This window comes from Acyrthosiphon pisum, chromosome A2 (genome assembly GCF_005508785.2).
Source record: "Acyrthosiphon pisum isolate AL4f chromosome A2, pea_aphid_22Mar2018_4r6ur, whole genome shotgun sequence".
Lineage (NCBI taxonomy): Eukaryota > Metazoa > Arthropoda > Insecta > Hemiptera > Aphididae > Acyrthosiphon > Acyrthosiphon pisum.
Window position 1 is genome coordinate 30,807,643 of NC_042495.1, and position 9,822 is coordinate 30,817,464.

At 31.5% G+C, this 9,822-nt stretch overlaps 1 long non-coding RNA gene across 1 annotated transcript; it reads right to left on the reverse strand.

Moving 5' to 3' along the window:
- Positions 1-531: 531 nt before the first annotated feature.
- On the reverse strand, positions 532-5,972 carry LOC115034248. Its single transcript, XR_003839596.1, has 2 exons — positions 5,848-5,972; positions 532-2,002 (listed from the first exon to the last, which is right to left on the reverse strand). It is a non-coding gene; the product is annotated as an uncharacterized LOC115034248 (long non-coding RNA).
- Positions 5,973-9,822: the final 3,850 nt, after the last annotated feature.

Below are 9,822 nucleotides of genomic sequence, written 5' to 3' on the forward strand. Positions count from 1 at the left end.
GGGGGGGGGGGAATGAAAAAAATAAACAGAACAAAGGCTCGCCTCGGGTGCGTTTCGAAAACATTCACCCCGTACAATATATAATAATAATAATAATAATATAATGTCGTATATTCGACCGGCACAGTATTTTTATTTTACGTCGTATAATAATAATAATACACACGCACAAAATCGCATACTTCGGACACGCCCTCGCGACGTGTAATATAATAAAAGCACGCGAGACGATCGCGTAAAAACCAATGGACGGCGTTTATGATTTGGAAAAAAAAACAAAACGAATATCGCGAAAATAAAATGAAAAAAAAAAAATGTTTTTCCGAAAACGTGTTACCGGAATATTGCTTTTGGCGCTGTGGATTTTTAGTTTGTTTCGTTATTTTTTTCGTTTGTCGATAAAACCATGCGAATATAATACTAGTATTATGTTTGTATCATATTATTATAATAATAATGTAAATAATGGCTGACGAGTGCAGAAGAACGCAGACGGGGGTGGACGAGGGATTAAACATATACTTAGAGTGATTCCCCATTTTTATATTATTATTTTTTTTTTTTTAAGCCACCCTAAGGCTTTTTTTTATTAAAACGATCAATGATCTATTTCATTCATTCGGGGATGTACATAAATATTTTAGTAAATATATACAAAAACATGTTTAGGTTATCACTCTCAGTGGAGAGGTCCCGCGGCCTTAGTCTAATACTTCATACTAAGTCATATTATGATCTTCGGCGTTTGAGACGCCTTATGTCTTGAGAGTTATCAAGTAGTTGAATTGCTACTGGATTTCTGTGTTGATCTAGCTTTATCTCGTGTTCCCTGGCAAACTTGGTAATCTCGTCCTGGACGGACGTCATCCTCAAATCTCGGTGGATAATGTCATCTCTGTCGTACCGGTATGCTGTGACAATAGTACGGAGAGCAATGTTTTGGAAACGTTGGATAATCTCGATATTGGACTTACTGGCACAACCCCACAGTTGTATTCCATATTTTTTTGATTATCTCTACATACAAAAGACGTTTGCTCGTTTTTATTTAATTAGATAACAATAATTATTAGTCTAATGAAATTCAGATTTTTGAAATTTTGAAATATATTACTATAACCCATATTCTATGACAGTGTTTTTCAACCATTTTTTTTTAGAAAGACATTCTAATGTAGATCCATAAAAATATCGACAAACTTAAAATAATCAAGGGATTTTTAAAAAGCAACACTTATATTATATTATCTAAATGTAAATTCAGAATATCTTCACAATTTGTTTTTTTCTTATCTGTAGTTATTAACGTCACGTCATAACGTTCTAATATAATATATTTATACTTTGAACACGTACAAGATAAATAAATAAGGGGCCCATATTTTCCAGTTATTGAGGTTTGCATTATCATAAAACAATGTAAATAACGACTGACGAGTACATAAGAATGCAAACGGTCGGTTAAGGGACTAAACTTATATATATATATATATATATATATATATATATATATATTATATATACATATATATAGGGTGATTTATCGGGAATTCTCACCTCCCCTCCACCTATAACTTCAAATATGCAGTTATTCAAAATATTATTTTGGGAATTTTTAAATGTAGGTATTTATAGCAATATTTTCCAATTCTATAAATTTTCTTACTACATAAGGAGTGTCCAGGGTGCGTTAGGAATTTTAGTATTTTTCGTTATATTATTCGCTATTTTACCTGTGTCTATAAAACCATAATGCGTTTAATGTTTATACTCGACGTATTATATTGTTATAATAATGTAGATAATGGCTGACGATTGCAAATGAACGCAAACGGTCGGTCGGGGGACTAAACATTTAAATTAAATATATAATATATATACAGGGTCAGTAGCGCACACATGGTCGCACTGATTTCGCCGGAAATCTTGACGGAGTCCTTATCGGCCAGTTTTTTCTCACATCTTGATGCACAATCTGTTTTCATAATACAATCGGTGGTACCTATAACCACAAAACAATATAGAAGCGAGCCTCTGGTTGATGCCGGTCTCTTAAAATAATATTCGAGTACTTGGAGGTTTGGGAGTGTTGTTATATGAATATATATTTTTTTTAAATATAATAAAATATTTTGATCAATTTTAATATTGATAATTAATATTTGAAACGCGTAGCCATTATATAGCCTCCCATATTTTCAAAACCAATCGTCATTTACTTATCGCCCTCAGTACTATACGCACAGTGTTAAATGACTATAAATCTACTCGTCCGAATGATATTGTTTAACGTCTTCAGAAATACTGTACGGCGAATAGCAACAGTGGGGAAGGCCGTTCGAAACTCGAAAGTCTGTATGGACTCGCCACAAAAGTAAAAGCAAATCTCAACAATCGGAAAATATGGTCTTTGAGACGTCGCATAGCACGACGGACGTATATATATACCTATATCGAGAAACGTCAGATTTTGAACGACTGCACATAGTCGGAGAAAACAGGACAATAATAGGGGGTGAGCGTGCTCGTTGAATCGCTCTGTATACAATATAATAATATATTATTATCATATATACATATTATTATACAAGTCGTATGACTGCGGTGTATTACCGCATGCAACAGAGATAAAAAAAAAAGGGAAAAAATATACATCACGCACGGTTGCACGACACCGCCGCCGATCACATATGTCACGGGCCGGTTTCGCGTGCCGGTGTGGGGGTTGTGTGGGTAAGGGGCGTGTGTGTGTGCGCACACCCACGAACACGATAGTTTTCCGGTCGGCCGAAGTCGTATATTATATATATATTATACACGGGAGTGAATTGTACGAGATGACAATGGGACGGCGAGTATACGAGAGTCGTACTTTTCCGTGTGGGTGGACGAGCATGTGGGTGGGCGGGTGCGGAAAGGAAAAAACCGACTGAAAAGAAGACCCGGCGGCAGTGCGCGCAAAGGCTGAGGGAAAAAACTTTGGGGCGCACACGCTCCAACTGAGCGCTCCTCGCTTAACGTACTGTGAAACGCGCCGTTTCTTTCGGTTTTTATTTTATTTTTCCCCTCTCCAAGGCGATGGGTAGACGGTTTCCCCCGATTTTCACCCCTGTGGAGTCGAGTCACGAGTGAAAATTGTTGTACTCTCGGCACGGTTATATTAGACGATTACGACGGCGCGTTTCCGTCGATTAAGAGTTGAGACCTGGTAATCGAGGCCGACCTCAGTTTTTCCAACTTTCCGGAGGCACAAAAAACTGTTTTGTCGCTAGGAATTTCGTAGGTAAGTATGATAACGATATGCCTCCGGACAATGTTACTAATAAATCTAAATCGTGTAGGCACTGCCCGCGTGTTTTTACCGAAAATGAATCTTCAGTAAAGGTTTATGAGATCGGTCTATCGATACTGTAATATTTGCACTAGAGTACATCATGATATCTGAGAGTGGTCCTGATGATAAAAAAGGGTTTTGGATAGGCCGAGACGGCATTTTGATTTTTCACAGCGAGCATGTCGTCGTTCTTATCTCAAAACCATTAGCGTACACTTGACTTAAGACAGGTATAGTATAAAACTCAAATCAGAATTCTTTGAGATAGGCCATGATGTGGTTTTCAAGTGGTGGTATATTAATTATACGTCGCCGTTGGCCTTGCGAAAAACAAACTGTCGTGCGACCCTTACAGGCGCCACTGGATAGGGGATGAGAAGGAGACGTAGACGCAGGAAAACGTCATCGAACGTGTTCGTACAGGTTTGAACTTGGACGTGATTTTCGCGGTTTAATTTGATAGTGTTATTCGAATAATTTTAACAATTATTCGAATTATTTTATTTGAATGATTTGATATTATTCAAATGATTTGATATAAATCAAATAAATTGGACTAATGCAGTTAAAAAAACTGAGGACAAGCCAATTTTTGGAATTTTTTTATTTCAAAATGTGTGTTTTTGCACGCTTAATTTGATGGTACATTCAAAAAAGTCGTCAAAACTTCATTTGTAAATGAAGGTCAAAAAAACTTTTACCAAAAATCCAAAAACAATTTACCAAGGTTTCAAAAAACAATTAGAAAATTCGTTACGAGTGCGGTAAGCTATAGCATTGTAATGATTGTTACCAATTAATTTTTGCAAAAATCCACTTTATATAAATACATTTAACTTGTATATATAATATGTATAAATGTTATGTAAATATGTAATAATAATGTAATTTACTGTCAGACCAATGGCCAGAGCTGCCACGGTCTTTTTATGTCTAGTAAAAAAAAAAAAAAAAATGTTTGCACCATCGTTTATACCATTTGTACATACTCGAATGAGACATTTTAGTTTTTATAATTTTTTTTTTTTTATCTTTTAAATTTGATTATTTATAAAAATATGCTAGGCTGACACGACGTCTCCGCTCAGAATAGTTTTTCGTATACAATGATTTATGATTGAATCCTAATATAACACATCCATTTTAACGACATGCTCGACAACTACTGTACAGTGGTTAGGTTAACCTAACCACTTGTACACCTCTTTCAAATAACAAATCTTATTTTTGATTTCCCATTTTAAAGAACAATATTTACTTTACAGTCTATACAATAAAATCTGGTAAGTGGATGTCGCTTTGCTGTACAGTAGGTTACAAGTGGGTCAATGTACAATGGATTGTATTCAATTTAAATTCAGCGATATCATATCATTGTATACGAAAAACGATTCTGAGCGGAGATGGATTGTCAGTCTAGATATTTTATATTTTTATTATATTTTTTTATAGCCTATAAGTTGAATTGATATTATAAATGACAACAAAATTAGTAAAATGGTTATTTTTATTTTTATTTGTTTCTATGGTGAAATTAAAATCACGTTTTTAGCGGTTTTTCGTAATTTTCCGGTGGTTTTTCCCGTGGCATTAAATAACTATTGAGAAAATCGAAAAATTATCTGATTAGTACCATGTTAATCCAATTTTCTAAAAGATAAGATACTATATGTTAGCTCTGTTTCTGGTAGAAATTTTGTATACAGGAGAAAAAAAAAATAAACACCATTGTAAAACCACAAGATCCCTCGCAGAATCTAAAATATCCACAACCGAACCAATATTCTAGTAGGTATTCATTTATAACACCATCAGTGAAGTGTTGGTATAAAATAAATATGTAGTGTTATTCACAGGTTCGTTATCGGTGTGTGGGGGAGACCGCGCGTTTTAGGGACACTAAATGAAGAATTAATATTAACAGAAATTGTGGAGCATGGCACTCTGGCAGCTACCCCCCCCCCCCCCTTCAGGTGCTCTTGACGAGGCACCAATATCAATTAGCAAGGAACTGATCACTCGGTCTATGATCTTGTACATGAAATCGGAATGATTGTTTTGATGAAAAACGCATTGTTTAAAGCAATAAGCTATATAATATAAGGTACGTATTATATTAATAGACACTCTCTTCAAACAGCTGTTTCGTTACAGAAAGTGAAAAAGAAAAAACCACAATATTTTCAAGTAAACATTATCAAATGCTATATTATCATAATAATATCATGTACCTAGGAATATCTAAACATTTTACTCTTTTAATTGCATTCCAATCAAACGAATATCAACATTATAATATTATAGTCTTCGAATTTCTGGATTTAGAAAACTATCTACGCCCTCCCAGGAGCGTCATTTCAACTTTTCTTTTTGTTGGTGCGAAACATTTTTGGAGGCTATTCAAATCATTACCAGGCCACATAAAAAACTTTTTTTTGGGGGGGGGAGGGGTGTCGTCAAGTGAGGACAAAAACTGTAGAATATTTATATAATTTATTTAATATGTTACTTACATTCGTATGATAATATCACAACAATGTTACTATTCTTGACGAACCATGTGTAGATACTTTTAATGTATTTATTTTATATTTTGAATACCAGTGTACAGTGGTATTTACACTTGAATAAAAATAAATAAAATAATAATTATTAATAATAATAAAAAAAATAATAAAAAGGTGGGTAAGTGGATGTCGCTCTGCTGTACAGTAGGTTACAAGTGGGTCACTGCATAATGGATAGTATTAAATTTAAATTCAATGATAAAATATCACTGTATAAGAAAAACGATTCTGAGTAGAGTCGGTTTGTCAGTCTAGGTATTAGACATACCTATTATAGGTATACTTATCTATAGTATTAAAAAAAATTGACCTATAATTGGTATTAATAATAAATTCCAAATTAATCATATCACAATATCAATCAGGTAACGCGTTATACATCAACAACAAACCGTGGTACTATCATAGATATATAATAGTATACTTTAGAAGTTTCAAGTACCCACGAATAATATTATACAATCACAACAAAATAACTAAAATAGTTATTCCAGGTTTTTTAATATGTAATTTCGTCCAAATTTGAAATTAAAATTACTATAAAAATAAACTGTGCTTATGTATTTCTTAGAATTTTTGGCAACAGAATCAAATATTTACGTGGAATCTTGTTTTAAATTTTCAATCCTTAGATATAAAAGTTGAACATTTTATAAATTTTTAACTACAAAATAATTATTCAATTTTAAATTTGATAAATTTTGTCAACATTTTAACTTCAAATGCTTATAAAAAAAAATTGTGCGTATGTATTTTTAATATTTTTCAACTGCTATTGTAACAATGTATCAGGAGATCTGTATTAATTTTTTACACTTTTTGGCCCAATAGATAAAACTTTATTGATATTTATAGAAAAAAAAACTAAAAAAATTGAAAACTTACAATGTCCGTAAACAGCTCAAAAAGAGTCAAATTATTTTCAAAATTTTATCGTATATAGAAAATGCTAATATAAACATTCAGTGAAATTTTCAAGTTATTACAGTTACTCGTTTTTTAATTACAACAAAATAAGAAAATTGTTACGTAAGAAATCGAGTGAATATCAAATGTTGTAAAAATATGAATTTCAAACGCTCATAAAAATTTAATTTGAGTTTCTTATAGACATTTTTTTTTTGATAAAGGTAGATTATCCTATAAGGAATCTTGTATTACATTTTAAAATCTTAGTTTTAAAAATAAAAATTTTTACGAATTATAAACTCAACATAATTAGGTAATTTTCGTGATTTTTCCATATTTTGTCAATTTTTGAACTTTAAATGCTAATTAAAAAAAACTGTGACTAAGGATTTTTAATATTTTTCAAATGTCATTGTAAAAATATAGTAGGAGCCTTCTATTAAATTTTCAAGTATTTTTCCTCAACAAATAAAGTTTTATTGACATTCATAGAAAAAAAACGAATAATATTGGAAACTGAAAACGTTCCTAAACATTTCAAAACAAATCAAAATATTTTGAAAATTTTATCATGTATAGAAAATGAAAATATAAACAACCAGTGAAAATTTCATGTATCTACGAACATTTGTTTTGAAGTTACACCAAAAACCAAAATCAATTTTCTCGAAAACAGGTTTTGCGTAAAAATTCCCGTTATTCCTTAATTTTTCTTTTGTTTTTCATGGCGCTTTAGAAAACAATTGGAAAAATTTTACTTTTGACCCCCCAAAGTACCAACTAGATTTACTTTCCTATCAGAAAAGGTACTGTTGAAGAAAACCCAAGCACTTTTACTGTCCTAAAAGGTGATGACAGACACAAAAAAAATAAAAAATAAAAATAAAAAAACACACATCATTGTAAAATCAATTTATTCATCGTTCCACTCAGAATCTAAAATAAATTTATGGGTATAAAACACCTTTTTAATAAGATACCTAACCGCCCCTAACCTACAAATTTTTTCTCCCTGCCTACTCAAAATATATAATATAGCTAGTTTATAAAACCAGACATTTATTTTATGGGTACCCATTTTCACAATTTTTGTGTTATAATTTTATCAATTATAATATTGTGAGACCACAAAACCACATTCTTGAAAAGTAAACATTGATACAATACTTTTTTTTTTAATACTGAAAAAATATAAAATATATATACATATATTATAATATAAAGCACTTAAAATATGTATTGTTGGCAGGCCAAAGAAGGCGTTTTAAAAAAAGTTGGTGCAAATGTACACCCTCCACCTCCCCCACCCCCCAAATGACGCCCCTGCCACTCTATGGCCGCCATTCGTTGAAATAAGTTAGCATCCACCGACACGATTGTAAAATTTAACTGGGTTTAGCAAAGCAATGTAGTAAGTTTCGTCGATTCTAATGGTTTATCGGTGACAACAATAAAGCAAACACTTCAAGTGAAATTCGATACATTTATAAATGCACTGATGCGTTATATAAACGAAATGCCAGGAATCGTATTGTTTTTGTTTGTTTTCATTATTTTTGGTAATTCAATCGAGTAATTTTTTTACGAACACTGACTACGGCGAAATTCAATTATTCTGTTAAAAAGTTCGATTTTCGATTTCATTAAACATAACAATCGTTCTACAATTTCATTAAAAGCAAATGGCTTTGTGAACCATTCGCAACTAAATCTGAGTTTTTGTTTTTTTTTTTTTTTTCAAAAATAAAGGCTGATTTCTGTGGCAAAAGTTTGGTTTTGCTTTAAATATAATATAAACAACCATCAAAGTACTGTTCCAACTCACATGTCTTTTATTTTATTTTTTTCATACGGTTGCTCCGAGTTACTTTTTTAAAATGGAAAATCTTGAGCCAGATATTTATTTTTAGTTCAAAACTCATTTAACGCTGTAAACATTCGATTTGGATCAAAATGTACTATAAAAATAGTTTTCCACAAAATGTCACATACCTATCAAAGAAATCTTTTCAGTTTGATATAACTGATATTATATAGTTTATAGCGTCTATGTTGAAGAACACAGTGTTTTTGTAGTATTGTACAACACATAATTTGAATGTTTTTAAGTACAAATTAAATTAGATACCTTATCAGGCTTAGGGTGTTTGATTTAACGAACAAAATGTTTTAATTATCCCAATGATATGTTATAAATCATAGTACCTAACATGTAGAAATAATAACTAAAACGTTTAAATAAAGAAAATATAATTATCGTCTCAAATTATGACTTTTTGTGCGGGTCTAAAGTGATAAATTAAAAATAAACTATTTAAAAAAAAAAACAATTTTCAAAAACTGATCGAACTATATTCTCTAATCAATTACAATTTTTGTCCTTTTGAATTTAGCTCTTCGCTATCTGTGCTGGAAGTATATGTTCAAATTCATACGTTTTTTATATTATATAGGGAGAGCGTAGCTTCAGAACTTAAGCTATCCCAGAAAACATTACGGAATTACTTGTTTTTCGGACTGTTGATATTGAAGTTTTATCTTATACACTAGACTTCTTAGGTGCCAAACTATTATTCACTTACGTTTACCATGGTCTTTCGTGAAATCTGTTTCATCCTTATGAAATGAATGGAAATTGAGCCGTCAACAACTTAACCAAATAAAAAATATATTACTCATACAGATATATATATATATAATATTATGCTATAATACTAAGTCTAATATTAATCATACTTAAGTGCACAATTAAGATCTCATCACACTATTCTGTGGAAATGACTTCGTTCATTACAACCAATTTACACATGCATATTATTCTGAAATAATTTTTACAGATGCACTAATTAACTGGATGGAAATCTTCATCGACTACTTGCAGCAACTAAACCGTCTATTAAACCCATTTCATCATCATAATTCAAGGACATCCGCTACTTGAAATTTTTCTGATTGGTGCTCTTTATAACAGCATAATATTATGAAGCTTCTGTGCCACACAATTTTTTTTCC